The 27,467-nt window shown below is 42.9% G+C and overlaps 1 protein-coding gene and 1 long non-coding RNA gene across 11 annotated transcripts in view; one reads left to right on the plus strand and one right to left on the minus strand.

Annotated features, from left to right (window-relative positions):
- fbrsl1 (fibrosin-like 1) overlaps positions 1–27,467 on the plus strand; it is a 362,003-nt gene that overhangs the window by 155,451 nt on the left and 179,085 nt on the right. The gene's annotated exons all lie outside the window — the stretch shown is intronic.
- LOC127601628 (uncharacterized) lies at positions 578–5,032 on the minus strand. Its single transcript, XR_007962596.1, has 6 exons — positions 3,373–5,032; positions 3,115–3,204; positions 2,062–2,154; positions 1,682–1,963; positions 701–814; positions 578–631 (listed from the first exon to the last, which is right to left on the minus strand). It is a non-coding gene; the product is annotated as an uncharacterized LOC127601628 (long non-coding RNA).

The raw sequence follows: 27,467 nt of genomic DNA on the forward strand, positions 1-27,467 counted from the left end.
TCATAACATATTGATGGATAACTACTTTTAAAATCAGAAGTAAAACATAATGATTGTTCTTGTGGACTTCATATGACATTTTGAGATTTTGGTTCAGACTTTAGCAAGCCTCATGGAATTCGACATGCTTTATTTGCTTTTGCAGGCCACATAAAATGATGTGGCAGGCCAAATCCGGCCCCTGGGCCTTGACTTTGACACCTGTGGTGTAGTGGTATACTCGCATGACTTGTGTGGGATCAGTTCCTGCTCAGTGATGGTGTGAATGTGAATATTTCTGGCTGCAAACATGATTTCGTTGTTGAGAGGTTCGACTATCTCTCTTTGGTCAGATTTTTTTTTAATTGGATTCAATTACAATCAGTGTGTTACTGTAACCAAATTATATCATAACCCTGTAAGAGAAATTGCTATACAATAGAAATTGAAGACAATTTTACAACTGAGTAGACCACTTCAACGACTCGTCTTTACATCTGCAAGTCACAGTGACTTGTGCTGTTTGAGTTTCTTAAATTGTTATACGGATCTATCCAACAGAAATTCATCTTACCAACTTCACTATGTTCTTTTCAAACTGCTGTCTTCTTCTTCCCAAGAGATCTGTGTCCAGTCTTTTTGTCCTCTTCATCTAAGAAAGTTGGCATGTTAGTATAATGGTAATGAAACTTTGAGTTGTGTTAACGATGCACTGACTCACCGCTGTCTTCAACATCATCGTCGTCATGTGTAAGTGTTGCAATCCTCTTTCGTTTGGTGGCGCTCCCTGATGTTGATGGTTGTTCTTGGCCATGTGTGAAAGATGCGTCATAGACTGTAAATAATAATAATAATATACTTTGGGTGAATATGCTTTGATGATACACATTTGTAATTCCTGATATATTGGAATGTACAAAAAACAATCAGGACTTGGAGCGGGGGTGTCAAACATACGGCCGGCGGGCCGTTACTGTCCGACAAGCAGGTTTGATCAGGCCCGCAGGATCATTTAAAAGTGAAAAAAATGCAGAAAAGACATGGAACGAAAATTTTGAATAACATGCAATTCATGGAGTATCCGCTAGGGGACACACCGTTTTGATCAGAGTAGAAAGACACATTGTTTTGAGAAGAAGACAACAGCAGTCTAAGTCTGTCACTGAGACGGACGGACCCAAAACAGCAGATGCTATCAAGGACATTTTAATTCATTATTCTTTACACATTTAATGGCACTCTCTTTAGTTTGTAAGGTATAGGCAGGGATTAAATTTATAATTTATATGCACAAGGCTTAAAAATTCCTTTCTTCACAAATCTCCTTTAATCTAAAAGCGCATCACTGTATTTTTCAACACCAATTACTTGTTTAGTGCCCTTGTACAATCAGTTGCGATGCATATATGTGAATGATAAAAGTCAATCGTACATTTGTCTAAGGAAATCTAAGGTGCTTCATGAAATGTTTTGTAAAAAGATATGTTCATTAAATTTCTACATTTCCGAATGTTCTTGTGCTTCTTTATAGCAGAGTACGGTATAATTTTAATGGCTCGGCCCACTTAACATCTACCGAGGCCAATGGGGCCTGAGTTTGACAGAGTGAAATGAGTTTGACACCCCTGACTTAGAGTAAGAAAAAAAATCGTACTAATGCCAGGTCTGTAACATGTCACTTGTGCCAATGTTAGAGACTCACCCAATCCATGTCTTCCCAACATTGTCTTTTTTTTCTTGACAGTCTTCTTAACTGTCTTATGGCACACCCCTCCATCTATAAAATAATGTTTTGATAGAATCAAAGTTCTTTCCACATGCATCTCAGAAATATGCCAATAATACAGCAAAAGAGGATTCAAGTCGGACAAAAAAACATTACCGCCATATTCACTGCCAGAAACCTCACTCATGTCGTCATCAGCGTCATCAGCATAATTTCTTTCTTTAATTGACTGCATCTTCGGTGGCCTTTTGTAGGTGCCTTGGAGCAAGATGATGTACTCAAATGAAATTCCTTACATCTCAGAAACATAGCAATGGTGCAGTGACAGATGGTCCAAGTCAAACTGAAAGCATTACCTGTGTTTTCAGTGTCCAAGTTGGTACTGTTACCGCCTCCATCATCTTCATCATCAGATCTCGTTGCTACAGCTGAATGTGGCACTTCTCATTCTGTGAAAGATGACATTTACACCATGTAAATATGGATGGAAGACATTCACTCTTGCTCCGAGAATGAAAGGGTTTTCTCATTTATGCAAATGGTCTGGACACAGAGAAAATGAGAGCTGTCAAGGTGAAGGAATTACTAAACATCCATCCATTTTCCAATCCGCTTTATCTTCACAAGAGTCGCAGGGCATGCTGGAGCCTATCCCAGCTGTCTTTGGGAGGTCAGCGGGGGACACCCTGAACAAGTTGCCAGCCAATTGCAGGGCACACAGAGACAACCAGCTCAAACTCACACCTGGGGACAATTTAGAGTGTTCAATCAGCCATGCATGTTATGGGAATGTGGGAGGAAACCGAAGTACTTGGAGTAAGCCCACGCAGGTATGTGGTGGGAAAAATAAGCAAACGCCACATAGGAAGACTAGGACCGGAATTGAACCCTGCACCTTTGCACTGTGAGGTCGACAGGCTAACCAGCTTTAATCAGTAGTAGTTTAACGGTATTAGAACGGTATCGATCGCATGTTATCACTAACTCCCTGTTTGATTAAAAGTTCTGTCTTTGATCATTGTTCGTTACTTTTAATCCACAGGACAGATGTGTGTCAGAACAGCACACGTGTGAGGATAGTGAGAGGCAGCTGCCTGTCAAGTTGCTGCAACATCCCCCCAAATAACTCGACATACATATGTGCGTGCTTTTGTTTGCTTATTGTTATCATTGAAAAAAAGGTTCTGGTTAAAGGTGCCAGAGGCAGAGGCAACTGGGATCAATTGGTGTCTAACTAAAAATTGTTGTAACTTAGAAGTAGGTCATTTGGTCAACATTAGGGCTAACGTTTGAATGTGATTAATTTGAAATGATTCAAGGTTTCTATATTAATTCCAAGCATGAACTCTAGAGTATATATTGGCATCCCTCTTCCTGCTATGACTACTAATGTTATTTTTATTACATACCATCTTGAGCTTCCTGTCGTCTCCCTGGATCTGGTCTTCTCTTTTTGCCACTTTTCAGACCTTTGGTTGAGGTGGCTGCATGTGCTCTTCCTTTTGAAATATTCACAGTCAGAAATCAGAAAACATAATTTTACACTAAAATATGAAGGTAAAAGAAAATATGCCGATAAAGACATGCACACTGTCGTGGAAACAAAGACAGAGGGAGAAAAGAATAAATGGAAGGGGATGACTTTAAAAATATATTAATTTACATACCAGTGATAACAGAGTCCAGGGTTTGCAGACTCTTTCCCTTCAGCGACTCTGTCCCACGTTCCATCGCAAACAGTAGTTTGGCAATCTTGGCCACTTGGAAAGTTTTATCGGTCTGCCGATAAAACTCACAATGGACTCTAATGTCGTGTCCCATAAAACGAGCAACTTGCTCGAGTTCCTGATTGTTCAGGTCGAGAAGCTGACATAAGGTAGCAACATGCTTCCTTAATTTTGTTGACCTCAACAGTTCTGGGTTTTTGGCCTTGCTCTCTTGTGCGTATTTTCTGAGGCACGTGTCACATCCACGAAGATTGGTGGTAGTTCCTTTTTTGGCCATCATTTAACTTCTCTGTTCCTTTCGATTTCATATCTTTTTGTTTTGATTTACATTTTGCCTTGAGGGCCTTAGCTTCATGCAAATCAATGTGGTCCTTTTCTGATCCACTGCTGTTGGACGACCGGGACCCCCTCCCTTCACTGAATGCTGGTTTGTGGTCATCTCCACTTTGGGCGGATGACACAGACTCCTCTGATGATGATGATGGTGTTGACCTTGTGGAGAAGGCTCCGGAATGAGTCTCAGCACCAGGCCTCTCTTTGAGAAGAGGTGTATGTTGCCCTGATGGTTGGGCTTTACGCATTTGAGCCTACACATCAGGGCAGAAGAGGGAAAAACAGGGAAAATTGTTAATTTTGTAGACAACTGAGATGGTGAAAAAGAGTTTTATGCTAGATCTCGGCAATTCTGTACAAAGTTTATCTGTCTTTGCCAATGTTTTCAACACTTGTCTTCCAACTTGCATTCATGAAAATACGACAATGTTTTGTCGTCACACATTTTCACAGGATGGAAAGTAGACCAGATGGAACTAAAACCTCCATTAATAAAACAAAGTATGAGTTAATCAGCATGCATTTTCTAGTCTCATGGAAAAGAGACAAATAATATAATTTATTAAATTAAAAACTGGGCAAAAATCGATGGACATTTTAGTTGACAGGCAGAAAAAAAGAGTAAAATGAATATGATTATGTAAATTAACTCAAAATACGATAGTAATAAATAAAATGGTACAGAGTAGTATTTGAACCTGTGATGATAAAACTCATGTTGGATACACGCTTCGGATGCTCTGTGAAATTAAGCAACTGGCATTTAAAAACACAGTAAAGCAGCTCGCGTTGGCCTGCAATCCGCCTCATTCATTCGGTATTTAATTTAAAAAATACATTTTTCTCGAGAAAAAATGGTTTCTGGCTAGACTAAACATGTCTAGTTTAATATAATACAGCGAACCAGAGCACTGGTTCATTTGTCTACTTATTTCAATTCGGTATGAGTACAGAAACTAACAATTTCTGTCTCATTTTTGCCGAAATATAAACCACATAAATTCAACGCGACGCGGCCTTGCCGTAACCGCCTGAGCGCAAGCCATGTGCGTTGTTCCTAAATTGCTGTGTTCGTAGTTTGCCATTGTTTCTTCATGTAGAAAAAAAACTACATAAAGCAGCTTTAAATTAAAACCAATTGACGGCCTAGAGTTTACAGTACGCAGCGAGTAACAAGTCCTTCGGTGCTCAGTACGCAGATTGTTACGACGACACTCGTATTCGCGGGTACCCGTCTCTCGACAAAGAAAGGATGATTACTTACCTGAGCATTCTCATTCTGACGGTGGTGCTCCCGGTTAGGGGCAAGTCTTCTCCGTGTTTTCTCCATGTCGTTAAAAAGCCAAATGGTGTTGGTTGTCCCGGTATAGAAATATAAATGGCTGGAGTGCGCCGAAAAGTATCGCGCGAAGACAACGCTCCTCGAGCCTTTGAAGCCAACCGCTTCTTAATTGATGCGAGGGGGAGAGTGGGGGGATGGGCAGAGTGGGGGGATGGGCAGAGCAGCAACTTCGGAGCGAAAACTCTACTTAAACATGATTAACCCTTTCATGGTCTTCTCACTTTAACGTTTCATATAACATAATCAGAAATTCACACAAATTCTTAAACTACATAAAGTATTGTAACAACAGTCTTCTCCGTGTTTTCTCCATGTTGTCAAAAAGCCAAATGGTGTTGGTTGTCCCGGTATAGAAATATAAATGGCTTGGGTGCGCCGAAAAGTATCGTGTGAAGACAACCCTCCTCCAGCCTTTGAAGCCAACCGCTCTTAATTGATGCGAGGGGGAAAGCGGGGGATGGGCAGAGCAGCAACTTCGGAGCGAAAATTCTACTTAAACACGATTAACCCTTTCATGGTCTTCTCACTTTAACGTTTCATATAACATAATCAGAAATTCACACAAATTCCTAAACTACATAAAGTATTGTAACAACATTTCAAAACACTTTAGTTATTAATTTATCAATCAAAGAAATTAAAACAAATAAAACACCTACACTGTGTATGCAATGCTCTGCTTCGGTTATTACAGTTTGGGATATTGTCAAAGCTGTTCCATATTTATGTTTGTCCATTTTTCCTACTTCCAAGACTACAACTTCACTTCAACAAGGTGACCGGCTCCCTTCCGCATCCAGCATTTAACAGTGCTGCCATTGAAACCAATATACCACGAAACTGTCAGAAGGGCTCAAGTTGTAGTTTATCAATGTAGTCATCCAATAATACTGAAATAACAACCTATATTTCCAACCTGCCTTTCCAAAAAGATGTGAAATGTTTCTTAATTTAATACAGGGGTCTCACACTCACGGGCTACAAGAAGCTAATTTCAGGCCCCTCACCTTGATGTGAAACTTTGCGTCAACAAAGCGAGTCTCCACTTTGTCCCCCCCCCCCCCAAACCAAATATGTGTCACACCCTAATTACTGTCCATTGCATTCTTAAGTACTCATCAACGAGTGGGTACTTAGCCACTGACAAAGACGCAGTTGTCCTGCACAATCTCTAATGTAGACATCTTTTTTTTTCAAACCAAAAGTTCATTTTTACAGTGTAGCCATGTGAAAAGCTGTTCTAAAAGGACATGCATGGATGAACAACCATCCATACTGACACTCACACCTAGGGACAATTTAGAGTGTTCTATTATTCTTTCATGCATGTTTTTGGAATGTGGGAGGAAACCAGAGTACCTGGAGAAAACCCACACAGGCCCGGGGAGAACATGCAAACTCCATACAGGGAGGCTGGAGCCAAGATTGAAGGTTATCAGAACCTAGCAAGGGGCCGGTTGCGATTTGCTGTTGTAGGAACTGATTGACTAAAGGGCCGTTCACACGGCACACATTTGCTCCGGCGCTGCAACGATATATTTTGTTGCGATATATTTTGCACCGCAGCAAATTGTGTGGAGCGTTCACACGTACAAAGCCGCTTCACACGGCAGTTTCTGCAGCGGAGCAAAACGACAGAAAACAAACGAGCTGTCGTGTTGGTTCTTTTTAAAACGTACTGTATATACACAACTCAAGCAACTACTAGACCGGCACGTCCTTCTCCTTCCCGGTTTCCATGCCTTCTGCTCGATAGTGACCACCCAAGAAAACGTAAATGAACGATGACTTCAATGACACTCAGAAAAGCAAACACTAATGCACCAAACTGAAAATCAAGAGAGGAAATCACAAAATAAATTCTATGGGGGTGGGGGGTTGTGAACAAACAACAAAGGAACAAACAACTCCGAGACAGGGGGTTCGGTACTCCATACCCACGAAGCACACCCCACAGAACTCCCCGGTCTGCCAATCCAGAGGCACTCTCCCTGTTGACCACGCGATGTTGCAGAGGCGTGTCAACCAGGACAGCCCCACAACATCCAGAGCCTTGAGGAACTCCGGGCGGATCTCATCCACCCCTGGGGCCTTGCCACCGAGGAGCTTTTTAACCACATCGGTGACTTCAACCACAGAGATAGGAGAGCCCACCTCAGAGTCCCCAGGCTCTGCTTCCTCCAAGAAAGGCGTGTTGGTGGAGTTGAGGAGGTCTTCGAAGTATTCTGCCCACTGGTTCACAACGTCCCGAGTTGAAGTCAGCAGCGCCCCATCCCCACTGTACACAGTGTTAGTGGTGCACTGCTTCCCCCTCCTGAGACGTCGGATGGTGGACCAGAAATTCCTCGAAGCCGTTCGGAAGTCGGCTTCCATGGCCTCACCGAACTCTTCCCATGCTCTGGTTTTTGCCTCGACGACCACCAAAGCTGCGTTCCGCTTGGCCAGTCGATACCCGTCAGCTGCCTCTGGGGTCCCACAGGCCATAAAGGCTCGATAGGACTCCTTCTTCAGCTTGACGGCATCCCTTACTGCTGGTGTCCACCAGCGAGTACGAGGGTTGCCGCCACGACAGGCACCAACCACCTTACGGCCACAACTCAGATTGGCCGCCTCAACAATAGAGGCACGGAACATGGTCCACTCGGACTCAATGTCCCCCGTCTCCCCCGGAACATGGGAAAAGCTCTGTCGGAGGTGGGGGTTGAAACTCCTTCTGACAGGGGATTCTGCCAGACGCTCCCAACAGACCCTCACAATACGTTTGGGTCTGCCAGGACGGACCGGCATCTTCCCCCACCATCGGAGCCTCCTCACCACCAGGTGGTGATCAGTTGACAGCTCCGCCCCTCTCTTCACCCGAGTGTCCAGAACATGCGGCCGCAAATCCGATGACACGACCACAAGGTCGATCATGGAACTACGGCCTAGGGTGTCCTGGTGCCAAGTGCACATGTGGACACCCTTATGTTTGAACAAGGTGTTCGTTATGGACAATCCGTGACGAGCACAGAAGTCCAATAACAAAACACCACTCGGGTTTTGATCGGGGGGGCCGTTCCTCCCAATCACGCCCCTCCAGGTATCACTGTCATTGCCCACGTGAGCATTGAAGTCCCCCAGCAGAACAATGGAGTCCCCAGCAGGACTACTCTCCAGCACACCCTCCAAGGACTCCAAAAAGGGTGGGTATGCTGAGCTGCTGTTTGGTGCATATGCACAAACAACAGTCAGGACCCGTCCCCCCACCCGCAGGCGAAGGGATGCAACCCTCTCGTCCACCGGTGTGAACCCCAATTTACAGGCACTGAGCCGGGGGGCAACGAGCATGCCCACACCTGCTCTGCGCCTCTCACCGTGAGCAACTCCAGAGTGAAAGAGAGTCCAACCCCTCTCGAGAGGACTGGTACCAGAACCCAGGCTGTGTGTGGAGGCAAGTCCGACTATATCCAGTCGGAAATTCTCTGCCTCACACACCAGCTCGGGCTCCTTCCCTGCCAGAGAGGTGACATTCCATGTCCCAAGAGCTAGCTTCTGCAGCCGAGGATCGGACCGCCAGGGTCCCCGCCTTTGGCTGCCGCCCAGCTCACATTGCACCCGACCCCTTTGGCCCCTCTCATGGGTGGTGAGCCCATGGGAAGGGGGACCCACGTTGCCTCTTCGGGCTGTGCCCGGCCGGGCCCCATGGGTGTAGGCCCGGCCACCAGGCGCCTGCCAACGAGCCCCACCTCCAGGCTTGGCTCCAGAGGGGGGCCCCGGTGACCCGCGTCCGGGCAAGGGAAACCTAGATCCATTTATTGTATTCATCATTGGGGTCTTTGAGCCGTGCTTTGTCTGGCCCCTCACCTAGAACCTGTTTGCCATGGGTGACCCTGCCAAGGGCATAAAGCCCCAGACAACTTAGCTTCTAGGATCATTGGGACACACAAACCCCTCCACCACGGTAAGGTGACGACTCACGGAGGGCCCCAGAAAATCCAATTCATTTTATTCTGCTTTGGACATTGAAACTGGAAAATATGACTTGCATTCAATAAGTAAAGAATTCCAATTCCAAGAAACCAAGAAACGATTAAATTCCATATTAGAGTTTGGAATTATGTTGCTTTAAAAACAATTGTAAATTTTTAAGTCAGTTTAAATATACTGTGTGTGCGGTTGTGTTTGTGAACATATATATAATTTTATTTGCTGTAATTATTTTAGGAGTATGTGACATTGGTGATCCTCGTTACTCAAATACTGTATGTAGATGTTGCTCAAAATTTATCATGCTCGCCTTCACAGCAGACCTCAAAGTTCAAAAAGGCTGTGGCAATTTTGATAATTGACTTAGTCATTGGCCATGAAGAGGAGCGGCTGTTACCTGCTCCAAAACGAAGTTTTTGCAGCACCCCTCCCCCCAGACATGAGTTTGTTTACATTTCAATTAGCAGAGCTGCGCAGAAGCCAGCCACAACGCTTTGCAAGAAAAAAATGAGTTAGGTATTGTATTGCAGAAGTGTCCCCAGAATATCCAATTTATTTCATTCAGCTTTGGACATTGAAACTGGAAAATATGACTTGCATTCAATAAGTAAATAATTGTTTCATCTAAATTCCATATTAGAGTTTGGAATTCATTCATTCATTCATTCATCTTCCTAACCGCTTGATCCTCACTAGGGTCGCGGGGGGTGCTGGAGCCTATCCCAGCTGTCTCCGGGCAGCAGGCGGGGGACACCCTGAATCGGTTGCCAGCCAATCGCAGGGCACACAGAGACGAACAACCATTCGCACTCACACTCACACCTAGGGACAATTTAGTGCTTCAATCAGCCTGCCATGCATATTTTTGGAATGTGGGAGGAAGCCGGAGCACCCGGAGAAAACCCACGCAGGCCCGGGGAGAACATGCAAACTCCACACAGGGAGGCCGGAGCTGGAATTATGTTGCTTTAAAAACAATTGTAAAATTGTAAGTCAGTTTAAATATACTGTGTGTGCGCGGAGTATGTGACATTGGTGAGCCTAGTTACTCAAATACTGTATGTAGATGTTGCTCAAAATTTATCATGCTCGCCATCACAGCAGACCTCAAAGTTCAAAAAGGCTGTGGCAATTTTGATAATTGACTAGGTCATTGGCCATGAAGAGGAGCGGCTGTTACCTGCTCCAAAACGAAGTTTTTGCAGCACCCCTCCCCCCAGACATGAGTTTGTTTACATTTCAATTAGCAGAGCTGCGCAGAAGCCAGCCACAACGCTTTGCAAGAAAAAATGAGTTAGGTACTGTATTGCAGAAGTGTTCCCAGCATATCCAATTTGTTTCATTCTGATTTGGACATTTCAACTGGATCATTATGATTTGCATCCAGTAAGTAACAACAGTAAGTATTCTTTAGTAGAAATCATGGTTGCGTTGCTCAATCAGTCTTGATAACAGAATTTCCTTATGTGGGACATGACTATGGTACACGTCCTTTATGAACATGCAAGTATGTTAACAAAATACATGTGTAAGAACACATGCAGTCAAATGCAAAAATATATGCCCCAACAACACAAATAACACAAAAACGGCAGTATACAGTACAGGTATATGAACAAAATACATTATAACAAGAGTAGTCACAAAATGAGGGCTCTTTGCGACCTTTGAGACCTATAACAGCTGGTGGCTTTTCTTTCCAATCACTCACTATCTCAAACTTGACCTCCCCTCGATCACCACCCAAGACAGCGTTGCTCAGCTGTCCAGAACCTAGGCTGTGTGTGGAGGCAAGTCCGACTATATCCAGTCGGAACTTCTCTGCCTCACACACGAGTTCGGGCTCCTTCCCTGCCAGAGAGGTGACATTCCATGTCCCAAGAGCTAGCTTCTGCAGCCGAGGATCGGACCGCCAGGGTCCCCGCCTTTGGCTGCCGCCCAGCTCGCATTGCACCCGACCCCTTTGACCCCTCCCACGGGTGGTGAGACCATGAGAAGAGCTTTAAGCTAGCATTTTCAAATTCTGATTAGAGTCGGCATACTTGAAACATGCAATATTCCACAGTATTTAAGTTTGAGTCATTCGTGTGGACATGCAGAAAGGTCATGAGCAATATTTCTTCTAATTTTCCATTTGTAATAGCATTAACACAAACTGCCTGAGTATTACTTGGACCACGGTGAGCAAAATCAAACAAGCGTTATACCTGTCTAAAACCTGAGATCACAAGTTACATGAAGCAGATATGTTACAAAACAAGCAAAAATCAAACCACTGAATAGAGAGTTGTTACATATATACCAGCCCTCATTCGTTACTTTTATTTTAGCATGGGTCTTTTCAAGAATAATCAAGTCTCAATACAACCTGTAGCAATATGGTCCCACACTGCCTACTCATTAATCATGCAAAGCATGTCATTTAGTTAAACACAAACATTTCTAGTCTCCTGTCCACCGAAAAGTGTGAAAGAGGTTTAAACAAACAAAGAGGCTCATTTAAGGGGCTCGTAAACTATGTCCACATATGGTTTTCGTGAATTAAGCGGTCTCAAGGGATGTTCACACGGCAAAATTTGGTCCGGTGCTACACCGGGGCTGCCCCAGTAGAGCGTTCACGCGTGCAAATTAGCTCCGGTGTAGCCCCAGAAAACAGCTTACACCGGACCAAATTTGATCCACCATAGGGAGGTGGTTTAAAAATTTGCTCCGGAGCAAAAGCTCGTTTGCGCAGCAGCACCGATGTAAATTTGCACGTGTGAACGCAACTGGGTTAAATTTGCTCCCTAGCAAATGCTTGTGAAGAGTTTACGTACGGCGAGAATGCGTTGCTTTCACGCTCTGTCGGACTGCATGTGTTTGTTTAATAACGACACAAGACTTAGCTGGTAACATCTTTCCTTTTGTAGGAGACTGGACTGTCTCGGAGTTGTTTGTGTAGTTTGTTCCTTTGTTGTGTGCTCACAACCCCCCACCCCCATATAATTTATTTTGTGATTTCCTCTCTGATTTTCTGTTTGGCGCATTACGTGTTTGCTTTTCTGAGTGTCATTGAAGTCATCGTTGATTTGCGTTTTTCGGGGGCAGTCACTCTCGAGCAGAAGGCACGGAGACCGAGAAGGAGAAGGACGTGCCTGTCCAGTAGTCCTTGAGTTGTGTATACGTTTAAAAAAAACAACAACACGACAGCTCATTTGTTTTCTGTCGTTTTGCTCCGCTGCAGAAACTGCCATGTGAACGCAAGTGGGGCTGCACGACGCTGTGCCGGTGCTGACATGCTCAGCGGCTTTGTTCATGTGAACGCTCCACACATTTTGCTGCGGTGCAAAATATATCGCAACAAAATACATCGGTGCAGGGCCGGAGCAAATGTGTGCCGTGTGAACACCCCTTCAATGTTGCCTGCAGCTGCGCGTTGTGCGCGCCAGCATCACCGTGTGCGGCTGGGAGCACGAGAGCTACGCAAAATTGCTCACGAGCACAATTTAGAGGGAACATTGGTCATGCGGACATTTGGCGACTGATTCACAGCCTCTTCTAAGGAAAACCATGCCTGCAAGCTGAATTCTCGCAGTATTTGTGAATTCACACCAACTCCAGAATCCATCCAATAAAATAAAAATATGTGCCATCCTATTGTCAATCCCCATGATAAGTTATTTTATGATAAGATATTTGATTAATTCGGCTTGATGCACTCAGCAGGAGTTGGCCACCATGTGCAAACACGATGCCGTCTCTCAACGGCTTTCAATTCTCGCACACATTTTATTCATAAACTCCTGTATGTAAGTGTTCTGCCCACAGTAAAAGTTTCGGGCCATTTCATTAATAGAAATCGTGTTTAGAATATTCATTTAGTTATTGCGGTGCATTGTGGGTAGCAGACGCCGTGTTGGTAGCAGACTAATCGTTCCAGAAAGCCCGATTGTGGTCGTTGCAACTCGTCCTCCTGAGTTATATTCCTTTCGTTTCACCTTCGAAAGCAATGGCTGTAAGTCTGCTTGTGCTTAGAATTATTTAGAAATGTGTTTCGGAAATCGTTTTTCTTCAATTGTTGTCATTGAAACTCGCTAGCTCAGAGTACAGTACTGCTAACGACATAGCGATGATGCTAAATGAATGCTAACAACATAGCGACGATGCTAGGTCGGTGCTAGCGAGCTAATTAGCATGCGAAAGAATCGCGAAAACGCCTTGTTTATCGTTGTTTGTCACACTTCGAGCTGCATTTATGTCTTTGTTTAGTACCAGATGATTTGTGTTGTATTTATGTACACGAGGTTAGTGTTTAAATCTGTTCATTTCAGTTTCACTCTACATTTCATTGAGCTGATGTCACAGTTGTTCACTGTATGTGTACACATTGAAGAGATATGTCAGATCGTTTTAAAGTGCTATTTTCTTTGTCCAATTGTAATGGTCAGACAGTTTAAAATTATGCTAAATGCAACGTTTATTTGTGCCTCAACAAAAACAACTGATGAAAAGTGGCTTTAACGAGCCTCGAACCTCTCTTTTTTGATGTAATACATTTTTCTACTTGTTTAAGTACAGTACTTTTGGATCTAGACAATGTAAAATGTAATGTAGACAAGAAAAAAATTCTATGTCCCTTCATTGCGTTCTATTGAATACAATTAAAGTTTTGCAAAAATGATGGTGGATTTTGGGTAGGACTGAGGCTTTACTTAATTTGGGTACTGTTATTATTAATTGCATTTCCAATTTTAATCGGATATATTTAACCAAATCACATGGAAATAATAAGAGTCCAACACAAACTCAGAACAAACACATTCAATAAAATACATTCCTCACAAAAAATTGAATTCACATAACTTGTAAAGTTCTTTGAAAAACAAACAAAAAAAGCTATGATGGCCAGTCCCTCCCACACTCTCCAGCCCGCCCTGACAGCACTTGGTAGCTCCTTCAGCCAGAGACTGTTACACCCGCGCTGCAAGAAGGAGAGATACCGACGCTGGTTCCTACCGACTGCTGTCAGGCTGATGAATAAAAAATAACAATCATAATAATAATAATAATTAAATGATGTGAAGGAAAATTGTAAATAGTACTGCAATTTATCCATTTAAGATAAGATAAGATATCCTTTATTCGTCCCACACTGGGGAAATTTACAGCCTCCAGCAGCAAGAATGTATGTAGAAAGAAGAAAGAGAAAAAAACAACAAACATCTTTCAATTAAATGCAATATGAACACAAAATAATAATTTTTATCCATTTGTGTTCATATTGTATTTAATTGAAAGATGTTTGTTTTTTTTTTCTCTTTTTCCTTTCTTCTTTCTACATACATTCTTGCTGCTGGAGGCTGTAAATTTCCCCATTGTGGGACGAATAAAGGATGTCTTATCTTAAATAACTATTTCTCAAGGTGGCTCTTCAAAGAGCAGCAAGGGGATTTGTCATTTATAATTTTGGTCCAGTACCAAATTTCGACACTAGTTGAAGTAGAGAGCAAAAAGTGTGAAATTGTTGCAGTACCAAATTTTGACACGAGCTGCAGTAGAGAGCAAAAAGTGTGAAGTTGGTGCAGTACTGAATTTCGACAGAAGCTGCAGTAGAGAGCAAAAAGGGTGTGAATTCCCGGCGAAAAATTCTCAACATGGACCCATTCTGGGGACCTTTGGGGAAAAGCACAGGGTACCCGTTTTGGACACTTTGGAGTTGATTTAGAGGGTGTCAAAGTGAGGACCGGCCAAAATGTCCTCACTTCGTCAAAATGTCCTCACTCCGTTGGTTAAAAACTCACGCCGGTCCTCACAATGTAGTGAGTACAAGAACACACACACACACACACACACACACACATCCACACAAACACACGTCTCACCCCTCAGGTGGTGTCCGTCAGCTCGGGTCCCCCACCAGAGGCCAGGAAACTTGAGGCCATTCCATTTTAGGTACATCATTCTCCAACAGCCGTTCACTGATGATGCAACCTCGATGAGTTGGAGATGGTCAAATTAAATTGAATGCATTTGAGGCTCGTCTTGAAAATTCACCCAGAGGCCAAATATCCTTAACTTTAGTAGTGTATAAAAATTGTACAGCGAGAGAACAGATTTAGAGACAGAATTATTGTCAGTAGTGCAGTGCAATTGTCCTGGCACTCCATGTTGTGATTCAAACAAGGATAATGTCAGATGCAAATATTGAAATGGGCAATGCTTATCATATTTCTCATCTGCCCTTGCCATTCATGCTACAGGGAGGCAGATTCAACAATGGCATCTCCTGGCCCAGTATTACCTAAAGCAAAGATACACACATTAAAGTGATCTAAACTAGTGACAGACATTGACTTACTACTCTGTCTTCGTCTCAAATTGCAGAAGTATGTTCCCTCCATTCGATGAGCTTTGACAATGTTTGACCACTGTCGGTGTTTCAGCCCTAGTTCCAGTGATATCTAGGTTGTAGAAGTGAGAGGTGATGAGGATAATGGTGAGTAGGAGCAGGATGGTGGATACACATGCCTTTTGTTGTGCCGCGTGTGCTAAACCCTTCTTTGAACAGTACTGCACCCCGCAAAGTTGAGGGACAGAAGTTTTATACTTTTATCTCTGCATACTATTTATAAAATAAAAAAAACACTTTTCACAGCAGTGATGAACTGTATTTAAAGTAAGGAGCAAGAAATTGACTTTGGGGAATACCTGACCCACAAGGTAGCTCCTTCAGCCAGAGACTGTTACACCCGCGCTGCAAGAAGGAGAGATAACGACGCTCGTTCCTACCGACTGCTGTCAGGCTGCTGAATAAAAATAGCAACAGTAATATGAATAATAATTAATTGATGTGAAAACACCTGTAAATAGCACTGCAATTTATCCATTTTGTATTTATATTGCACTTAATTGAACAGTGTTTGTTTGTTTTTTCTTCTTTCTGCCTACATTCTTGCTGCTGGAGGCTTGTACATTTCCCCAGTGTGGGACAAATAAAGGATATCTTATCTTATCTTATGTCTATTAGTTTTTACAAGCTGTTTTCTCATGCAGTGGTGGGAGGAAATCATTGCAAGTCAAATGTAATCATACTGCCGTTGGGTTATACAATGTCTGGAATAATATTAGCTTAGCCGTATATCAGGCTTGCAATTTGAATTTCTGTGGTACACGTAAGGAGGCTGATGCTAATCACAACCAATCACTGATGTTATCAGACTTGTTTTTCCTTGTTTATAACAGCTCTATTTTTTGGTGCCTCTTGCAATTTGGCAGACTGAATTCATTAGCTGTTGTGCTTCATGTAGTCAACAAGGGTGTCTGAAATGTGGAATTCTAATTTCTCCTTTTGCATGCCCTTGTTCCGGTGTAATATCTGGTGTCTGTATCACAGCCAATATTTTCTCTGTATTGTGTACTTAAAGGGTTGTCCCAGGAATCGAAGGAAAATTAAATTGTAACCAGGCTTTTCCACATGAAGCATACACGCTTAAGTATGATTAGAAGAGATTAAGGTGGGCTTGATTTGCCTCTCAGAGGTCCCTGTGACAGTTTTAGATTGGATTGAGAGCAGCTTTTGTGAGCACACTTTTCTTAATCCCATGCCAAGTGTTTGCGCTCACCTTCGTCAAATTATATCCAGTGAGGTTTTCCCACAGGCTGCAAAGGTGGGGCCCCAAAGGTTAGACATCAGAGCCCTTGCAGTCTTGAAAATGACATATAGGGCCTATATGTCATTTGGTAGACTGATGTCCGTGAGCTCTGCAATAAAACGGGACACACTTTGGTATCCAAAAGTAATCTGCACTCAGCATTAAAAAAATGGGCACATTGTTATATTTGTGCCAGGGCAATGTTTGTGAATGTGGTAGACGTGTTATGCCTCACTCTGCGTTCCTGCCATCCCCCCCGGTGCATCTGCAAATTTGGTTACAAAAAGTAGACTTTAGATTTTAGACTCACGAAAAGCAGGTCTGACTTGTGGCACAGTTGGTCTAACATGATTTTGGTGTATTTGATCGAGGTGTAAGCAGACAAATTTGGTGCTCCGCGGTCGTGTATGGTGGACGTAATGGCATTCCATTCATATAAATGACACCAGAATAAGACAATCCCTCTGATTCATTGTTAAAATCATTTTCAACTTCAAAATAGTTTAGTAGCACCCTACCACTATTGCGGGAGGGCAGGGGGTGCACACTCAGTCAGATGCATGTTCGTGGGTGCAAAGTGATCTCCAATTGCATTGCCCATGCCTCATGCATGACTGATCGCATCATCGGAAAGGGGAGATCTTGCAGTTTGCCTGACAATGTCACGCACGGACCACAACTATTCTATTTCTTTTTCCTCAATGTCAAACACAGCGTACCTGGTTGTACTGTGTCTCTGACCACCCTGATTTTGATGCAAATGAGTGATGCCATGCGAGATATGGCCGGGAAAAGATTATTTCTAACCCACAATGGCCCACAAAGTTGCAAGTCCCTCTTTGCACCCAATCTGACCTATGTAAAGTCTAGCAAAATGAAAGAAAACACCATCCATGGACACAGTTAGAATGCGTGTTGTGCTAGGCTTCTGCTTGATTATTATTTTTTTAATGTTTTTAATGTTCACTGATGTGTTTTTATATTGACAGTCATTAAATTATTATGGGACTAAGAAGAAAGCTTTGCATTGTGTTTAGAGACACTGTGACATGTGAAGGGAGCAGTCACCTCTACTTATTTTATTGTCAGAGCAGTCACGAGATTCAGAATGGGTCGTCAACCAAATATGTGAATCCAACCTCTCAGTCAAGCTGTTTTGTGATTGTGTATCCTATTTCCATATCATTTGCCTTTCATGTATAAACGCTGGAGGCATCCAATGTTCTTCTGGGTGATGTGATCCACAGATAGATTTATTCATAAGTAATGATAAAAGATGGGCTTGGACAGGGCTACTTTTTTACAGTGATTGAAATGCTACTGTGATAGATGGTGAAGAGGACCTCCTCCTCGCTCTCCTCCAACACCTTTCCCATGACTCCCAATTCTGCTCCCACCTTATTTACTTTACCTGGCCCAGTTCAAGGCTTGCCTTACTTTAAAAGAGAAATATCAAACATGATTAACCCAAAATAGAAGCCTGTGTGTGCCTTAAAACTCACACATCTGTTCCCACAACTCATAGTTGCAAAGCCAAACCCCCTCTATCCCCCACTGGCCACGAGGTAATGTGAATTATTCATGCCAGTAGGGCCGTGGTGTGATTCATCATGTTAAAGTGCCCATGACATTACTGATAGTGCCACCGATGCCCTCGCGCTGCTAGCTCTGCGAATGCATCCGGAAGCAAGAGATAAAGGAGATGCATGGAAACTGTGGACAGCAAATTATGACTGCATCTTAGATGTTTTATTGCATTTTGTATTTTGTTAGGTCCCAAAACATGCGTGCAGGCTGATTGAACACTCTAAATTGTCCCTAGGTGTGAGTGTGAGCGTGGATGGTTGTTCGTCTCTGTGTACCCTGTGATTGGCTGGCAACCGATTCAGGGTGTCCCCCGCCTACTGCCCGCAGACAGCTGGGATAGGCTCCAGCACCCCCTGCGACCCTAGTGAGGATCAAGCGGTTCGGAAGATGAATGAATGAATGAATTATGTTAGGTTTGATTATTTTAATATCTACTGGACATTATTTCGTTATCTGTCTATCCACTTATCTGTGACCCTTTTCCTTCTCTAGATTGTCTCATATTGAAGGCCAGTAATGACCGATAAGAGGTCATATGTGTTGCATTAAGTATTAATGCAGTAAGTTTGCATGACTGGTTTGTATTGACAATGATCTTCATCAGGGGTGGCCAACCCACGGCTCGCGAGACGCATGCGGCTCTTTGGTTGGTTCAACGCACCTCCCGGGCTTTCACACAACAAGCGTCGAAAACGCCTCGGCAATGGCGATGCCAATCAAACGAAGGTGCTAAATACACAGAACGTACTGTACTACGTCAGCCTATCATCAATCCCATTACTGATTGACCAATCAGATGACGGCATCACCGCTCATGCGCAAACAACGGCGCTAAGCCAGTCAGCAAATGACCCCTGATTTTAAGGCAGGGGTGCCCAATACGTCGATCAGAATCTTCATCAGGGGTGGCCAACCCGCGGCTCGCGAGGCGCATGCGGCTCTTTGGCTGGTTCAACGCGCCTCCCGGGCTTTCACACGACAAGCGTCGAAAACGCCTCGGCAATCGCGATGCCAATCAAACGAAGGTACTAAATACACAGAACGTACTGTACTGCGTCAGCCTATCATCAATCCCATTACTGATTGACCAATCAGATGACGGCATCACCGCTCATGCGCAAACAACGGCGCTAAGCCAGTCAGCAAATGACCCCTGATTTTAAGGCAGGGGTGCCCAATACGTCGATCAGAATCTTCATCAGGGGTGGCCAACCCGCGGCTCGCGAGGCGCATGCGGCTCTTTGGCTGGTTCAACGCGCCTCCCGGGCTTTCACACGACAAGCGTCGAAAACGCCTCGGCAATCGCGATGCCAATCAAACGAAGGTACTAAATACACAGAACGTACTGTACTGCGTCAGCCTATCATCAATCCCATTACTGATTGACCAATCAGATGACGGCATCACCGCTCATGCGCAAACAATGGCGCTAAGCCAGTCAGCAAATGACCCTTGATTTTAAGGCAGTGGTGCCCAATACGTCAATCAGAATCGACCGCGAGCCAGCGAATTGGTCCCAACTCGACCGCAAGGGGTGGGAGGAGGAAAAAAAAGATTTGTTTGTTTCTATCTTTAGCTTTCGTACATTTTCGGCCCGTTCCGACTGTTGCTCATCGTGGTGTGCGTGCATATGTGCGCGAGTGCACTGGTGGGCACCTGCGCACACGCACGCGCGCGTGTGTCTGTATATGATTGCACGTGCGCGATTGGGTCGTTCATGGGAAGTTGGTCGCTTCAAAGGTCAATCTTTGGCCTGAAAAATGTGTGTGTGCGTGTGTGTGTGTGTGTCTGCGTGCGAGAAAGGGTATGATGTGGCTCTTTGAAGTAACACAGTAAAAAAATTGGCTCTTCGTCCCTGACTGGTTGGTCACCCCTGATCTTCATCATCGTTTTCATTACATTGCCAGCTCTTTTTGTCAGCGACTGAATACATTTACCCTGCCACCTTGTGACCAGATTCTTAGGTTTTAATGGCTATCCATCCAACTTTTCATCTGTATCATGGTTCTTCTCACTGAGAGAGCGTGTCTCAGTAGGACCCAAATGATTACTTTATCATAGTGTGCAATCACGCTGGGAGCTCTTATGATGTGCCATATTCATCCGTAGCCTGGAATTCAAAAAGCCCAGTTGAAAATGTCAATAGAAGACCCTGATCATGGTATTAAAAAGCCTTGCAAGACGTATAAACTCCCGCAGAATGACTCGATTGTAGTTCCACTGGGAAAGACCGTCATTTAGCTCCTCTTCCCGTCCTCCGTTTGTTGGTTATCGGGTCTGATTGATAGAGATTTCTAGGCCAGCAAAATATCCTAGCTTGCTTCTTCTCTGTACTCGTGCCCAACCCATCCTTTCAAACAGTGCCTCTCGGAAAACATTTTCTGACTGTCGCATATCTTAAAATGAGCCAATTGAGTCTTGCCCCACCCCCAAAACAAGATGGAAGACAAAAAAGTTTTTCCACTGTCAGTTTGTATTGTGTCAAACTCCGATAATCACTTGGTTAATATTGTCTGACTTTTTTAGAAACCGCCCACTCCCTTGTAAAAGAGCTGAGTGAGATGAGCACCGCTGATACTGTGATTTCCACACACTTAGACTTCTGAAATTTCACAACAGCAATTGCGGGTACTGACAAGAAGCCGGATAAAATCTCACCTTATTGGAAAACAGAGAGTGAGATGGAGTCTATCTGGTTAAAAACAAAAAGTTTTGGCTTCATAATGACTCGGAGGTTTGCCTTGATTCCGGTTGACAAGTCTTTGGCTGGCCCCGAGCAAATCATTATTTTTCCACAAGTGGGGCACCAAAGATGTGGCCATGTTTATGCATTTTATTGTCTGATGACAAGTTTGAAATGAAAAAGGTTGTGTTTAAGGCACAATATATCTTCTGAACCCATCCAAACAAGATACACATTTACATTGTTCACATGTACGAGGCACACTTTATTTGGTGGCGTGTTGGTGGATGAGAACATGTTCCTCCATGAACTGGAGGATGAGGCAGGCACCACGTAGGCAGACTGTTTGGCCTGAAAATAGCAAGTTTCTGGCACCTGGGAGCTCATATTCTCTTACCCAACAGATGCTATCAACTTGGACAGGCCGTTGTTGTTTGCAGAGAAGAGAAGAGAGGAAGGAAGGCAGTTGATGGCATCATCCTGTTTGTTCATTTTCTGACTTAGTTTGGCCTTATTGTTATTGCACAACTAAATGGTTTGTCCATTGTTTTTTTCATGTTGTAGATGTTATTTAATCTGATTTGACTTGAGGGATTTTTACATTGCAGCAGCATTATCTAAATTTTTGTCCTCAAAATCAGTTTCAAATGATGTGAATGTGACACTGGAAAAAGAACAAAGGAGACATGAGTGCGGTCAACAACTGCATACACTCATTATAGCCATACAATCTCAAAGTTGACTCGTAAGCACAAACACAAGGCATCACTTTCTTAAACGGGTCACACACACACCGCACAGCACAATAAAAATTCCAAACCACACTTACAAAATTAGTAGTGGTTGTGGTAACAATAATTGCAATTCCAAATTGGAATATGAACTGTTTAAGATGCCATTCCTTGGTCAAACTACTGTTTAGCTACAATGTTATGTGGAGCAGAAAAGGCTACTGAGGAGGTGACCATGTTGATGGACAACCCACATGCTTTGAATCCATCTTGGGCCTAAGCACTGCATATAGCTCGGAAATCTTCACAATTTCGACTCAAGATAATTGGGATTTTTGTTAAGCCTGTCAAACATCAGGAAATTGACCCACCACAAATGCTTGTTAGCTGACCTGCCATAGGTTGTCGTTGCTGCGACGGCTCAGCAGCAATCTATTACTCGGACTAGGAGCCCACGCATCTCATAACTGGCACCGAATATTGGTTTTGCTGATAATTTCTATAAAAAATAAAATTAAACACACACACACACACCAACGAGGAAACTACACCGGGGAGGCATGTTGGCAGGATGTGGGTGGCTGTCCTATGGGAGAGGAATCTCTAGGATGTATAAATAGTTACAGCATCACCCGACAGGGGTCCTACCGCCTCCCCTTCACAATCTTACCTGTGTTCGCAGTGCTTCGCAGTTAGCTAGACATGGAGGTGATTACAAGACAGTCAAGCTTGCCATCTCCATTGCCCCCCACTCCAAAAGCAAACCTTCAGGGTAATGTTAGATCCTTTCATAAGTTACAAAGATGTAATTAGACAAATTAGCTTAGGAGACACTCAGGGTTGTGCCTTTAACGGCTGTGCGTTGCCTCAATTTGTAATTAGCAAACAGCCACTGCTTTAAACTCCCATATTGCACCTGAGGCCTTGCATCCATAACCTGACAGCCCGGTAATGAAGGCTTATATATCCCACAGGCTCTGCTTGTCTCTCACAAGCTGAGTTTGTTGTTGTGATTCATGCTGAGCTGCTGTGAAAACATATTGTTTACGCCCAAGTATTCATTCTTCCAGGTTTTTCATGCAGCCCTTCTTGCAAAGTGAATCCCCCGCCCTAAGAGGCATAGCTTTTCATTTTGGCCAATCACCTGTGTGCCTCAATTCATCAGAGGAATGTCCTATCTACCCAGAACTGTGGTTGGGAGTAGCACCTAGGGAGCTGATGAACCCTTCCGACATTGTCAGCTCCACGTTTAATGACTTGCCATTGGTTATTTTCACCAAGCGCTTATTATTTGATGTGTAGAATAAAATCCCAATTGTACCACGCCAGATCCTCTACTTCCATTACAAATTAGATGTGTGCTTTTCATTTTGGTTCGTAGTTGAATCCAGATGACAGTGCTGTATCGTTTTTGAACATGCCGTCTTCCTTCTACCTGCTACCTTTAGTCTGCTTTCCGTTTAAATTTTGGGAGAGAAATGATGAATGCACAGGTGTTCTTTAGTCCAATTGTATCAATGTACCAATGTGTAGCTCAACCTCTTAGATCATTATTCAGGTTCGTTAGGCCTTTGATTTTGATTTTGTTATGTTTTTTTGGAGGGGGGGGCATTGGGGGGGATTAACATGTGCAAGTATTTAAAAGTCTGAATTTTACGGGTTTAAATGAAAAAAAAACGTTTTTTTTTATGTTACGAATCCCGACCGAGTGTTTATCACAGATCACCTGATTTTACGATGTTCATGATGTTCATCTGTCATATGAAGTAAAATGTATATATGTATTTATGTATATAGGGATGAGAGCTGATGGCAAAGTGACGTTAAGTGAAGTAGAGCAAAGAACTAAAGGAAACAGACTTGAACAGTTTATTTTTGTGTTACAAAACTGTTTTTGTTTGTTGACCGTTAAACTCAGCTGAGTTCATATGTGATTTATGTCTTGCATGCTCTCATCACAAAATTACTATTTCAGTTTCCAAGCCATCTGTGGTCCCGTCAACCTCATACTGACAATTGAATAATGGGATGATGGATTGGTTTGAACCTGTTTAATGAAGTCGAAGAATGTCAAAATGGCCCTTGCATTCTTCGATATTTCTGTTTGCGGCCCTCTGAGGAAAAAAGTTTGGACACCCCTGACTTAAACTATCTCCACATGCCTTACATTGCTCCTACCTGGAAAACCTGTGTTAGGCCAATCATATTATATCGATCTGTGGTCATGGAACATTTATGGACAACTGTGCAGACATACAATATCAATATTGGTGCCAATACCGGATGGCACCGGTGCATCCCTACTCCGAAAGGTAACACTGTAGGTCTCTGCACACATACACAAGGCTCTCAACCACAATTCATCAACACCGGCTGTCTAGGTTTTGCATAATTCTGTGAACAAGCAAACATTATTCAAAATAAATACTCTACCAAGCATTTGTAAACATCAGTCCAATGCTTTGAGGATATCTTAAGCTTTTTAGAAAAATATGTTTGGTTATCTCGCAACCTTGTTTCAATGAATATTAGGATAACTCAGGTTACTACTACCTATTTTTCATAGGAAGCCATTGCTATCATTTCAGTTGAGGTTGTGTTACTATGAAGGAGTGCCGCTCATCAATGGATAGATATATTCAAAGGTCAAAGAGTAGGTCGTGTTACTAGAAGCACGATGAACGGCAACAGTAAATTGACACATTGGATTGATAGACTCATCATTCTCAATTAATACTGAATACTAATATCTCTGGAATATGTAGCCAATTGAAAGAAAATATGCAACAAAGTCCTTTGTTGTACATAAAGTACTTTTAACCTTTTGTCGGCCAAACCTAATAAAATACTGTGACATGTTTTTGTTTAATTATGTGATAAATCTGCTGCAGATATATAGAGGTATCTGTTTTTTGTATATTTTATCATATTACTACTATACATACAGACGACAGTGAACTCTATTAAGTTGATCATGTTACCATTGTTATTTATGCCATATGCACTGTTGGGACAAGAGTTGAACATTCACAAACAGCTGTTAAATCTTATGAAACAAATCCTTCACACTGCCTTTATACTTGAGTGCATAATAAACTTACTGTCTTTCAGGGAATTAGTTTATATCATGATACAATAAAATGAGCCACAGTGTTTGAATGAATCAACCACAGTATTAAAAGGAAAGGTCATCTCACACTCTCTCAATTGTGAATTTTGGATCATCCATCCTTTATGATGCCTGGAGATGTTTTTAACGGGATTCTACGGCGCTTCTCTTACATGCCCCATAAACACATTCATAAAATTACACTGGATCTGCCTTTGGCATAAGACTTTCTGGGTCATTTGATTCGAGCTAATAACAACAATTAGCCCCAAGAAAGGCATAAACAAGCTTTTTTTTTCTCTCTCTGAATCTTCCTGCTGTTCATCCGAAGTGATGACTGAAGGCTCTCAGTTTAAGGGCTAATTATGTCATCACGGGCCTCCTGGAAAGGGTATAACATATTTATACAGCCAGCTATCAGAAAAATGACAAAAGAAATATTGTACTCTCAATTCAACTTGTACTTTCAAAATGATTCACTGTCAAGTTATTATGCTTACCACGCAACCTCTAAGACATGTTCCTCTGTTTAGGAATCTGAAGAGCCCATGTTAATACTGTTTGTTAAAAAGAATATATTGCTATAGAATACATTGCTAAATTCCTTCATGAGAGAGAGAGAGAGAGAGAGAGAGAGAGAGAGAGAGAGAGAGAGAGAGAGAGAGAGATACTAAGTGTACTGTATATATTCAGAGATGGGCACTTCACCCTATTTTACCAGTCTGTCCTCTGTCCACATCTGTCCTTGTCCTTTTAAAGCACTTCTGTCCTTATATTTCACCAGTCCGCCACCGCTGCCCGGGGGAGGGGGAAAACAAAAAAAACATTCCAAATGTGACGGTGTGGGAGAAAAGCTAATGGCAGAGGCAGATCCATCACCAGAGCCCACCCTGAAGGGGGGCACATATACCCCACAGACAGCACTTTGCTCCATATATTCGCATAGCATTGCCGATCCCATCTTGAATGGCGCTTGTTGCAACAAATACATCGACAAAGATGCAAATCATCTGGAGTACTGAGATGCCACAGCTGGATTGCATGTGACAAAGTGAAGCAAATTTTAAAGATGCCTCCTTTACTTACTCGTTGGAGATTAATCGGCAAGCAAAAACTGCATTAATACAGAATTGCTTTTGATTGCATGATTCGAGCTCAATTTGACATTAATATTGGCCAAATGTATGGCCAATATTAAAGCCACGTACAATATGGTGGATGTGCTGACCTATCACTTCGACCCAGTTCAACTGTTGTCTGCTTCTTAAGTGACAAGAATACCTATCTTCATTTTCGATTTGTAAAGTCTGTGGCTTTTGTGGAATCATACATAAAACTGTTCGAATGGCTCTCTAGTTGCCAACACTAATTTAATTTGTCCTTCCTCACTTGCAGTGGCGCACCATGTCAGACTAAACCCATGAAGTAAGAATCCAAACATCGCCTAACGTGCCAAAACTGCCATCGATGGTCACCCAAATTTACGCTCACAGAAGCCTCTGAAAGTATTAAAATGATCGCCCGAGTATTAGGGATTTGGGTGGGGTTTCCTCTTCAGAGAGGTGCTCCCTACAAATACTTTTGCCTCTAAATCAATGTATTTTAGAGGTTTTGTTTGTATTATTTTAGATTTGCAGTGTTGCAGGCAATTTTGCATATCTTTTGTTTAACATAAAAGTGAGTTATAGCAACTTCTGGAAATAGTGTCACATTTTGCTTCTTTCTTCTTTGTAGAAAATGCAATAACTCCCTTCTGCAGGAGATGTGGTGTGTAATGTGCATGACACTGTGTGTTTCCGTCTTTTGTCATCTTTAATACCACAGTCTTATCGGGAGAAATGACGAGCTCAAATGAGCTGGCGCGGCAATTACCGCAGTGTGAATAAATGTGTGTATGCCAGTCAGGTAGAGGCTGGGTGCTGATGGGAAGATGTTCACTACTCACCCCCTTTTCCTATCTTGTCTTCTTCCTGAGATCACGCTGGTGCACTCTTGAGATAGGTACTGTAAGCCTAATAACTATATGGAAAATATAAATAATTTGGATTCATTCAGGTGTCCTAGAATTTCCAACATATGCAGACTTTCGGTCTGCATATGTTGTAAATTCAAAAAGACTTTTGTCTCTTTGAAATAAGAGACGAGGTTGATGAGCCTCTGATGAATAAAGAGCAGATAGCCTGTCGAATACGATGTATGCCACTGATGCGATTGTTACTTGTTTGGAACTATTTTGTGTGGAAGGTTACAGTGTTCCGTGGCCATATAAATAAAGCAGGTGGAGCTTCTCTGTGTTCGTCTGATAGTGGACGGTGAAGTTCAGCGGTGCAGTGGTAGCGACCTAGCGAAAGTAAAACGTCTCCAGTGTTGTCATGGAACCAACTGTAGTCATCCGAAATGATGTATACACAAAACCGTAGAGAGACTTGTGCGCAAGAAGGACCAAGATAATCAACATAGCCTGACTGCTGTGTTCAAAGCAAATTTAAGACAAATGAAGTATGCAACCATGGCTTAAATCGGCTGAGTACTAGGTTACCTTAGATGTGCACTTTGTAATGTGATAATGCTCTGTTTTCATTTCATAAAAAAGCTGTTAAAGCAGCTGTTGTGTGACAAATATTTTTTTCACTGTTGTTGATGGACAGTAATA

The sequence above is a fragment of the Hippocampus zosterae genome, chromosome 6 (genome assembly GCF_025434085.1).
Source record: "Hippocampus zosterae strain Florida chromosome 6, ASM2543408v3, whole genome shotgun sequence".
Lineage (NCBI taxonomy): Eukaryota > Metazoa > Chordata > Actinopteri > Syngnathiformes > Syngnathidae > Hippocampus > Hippocampus zosterae.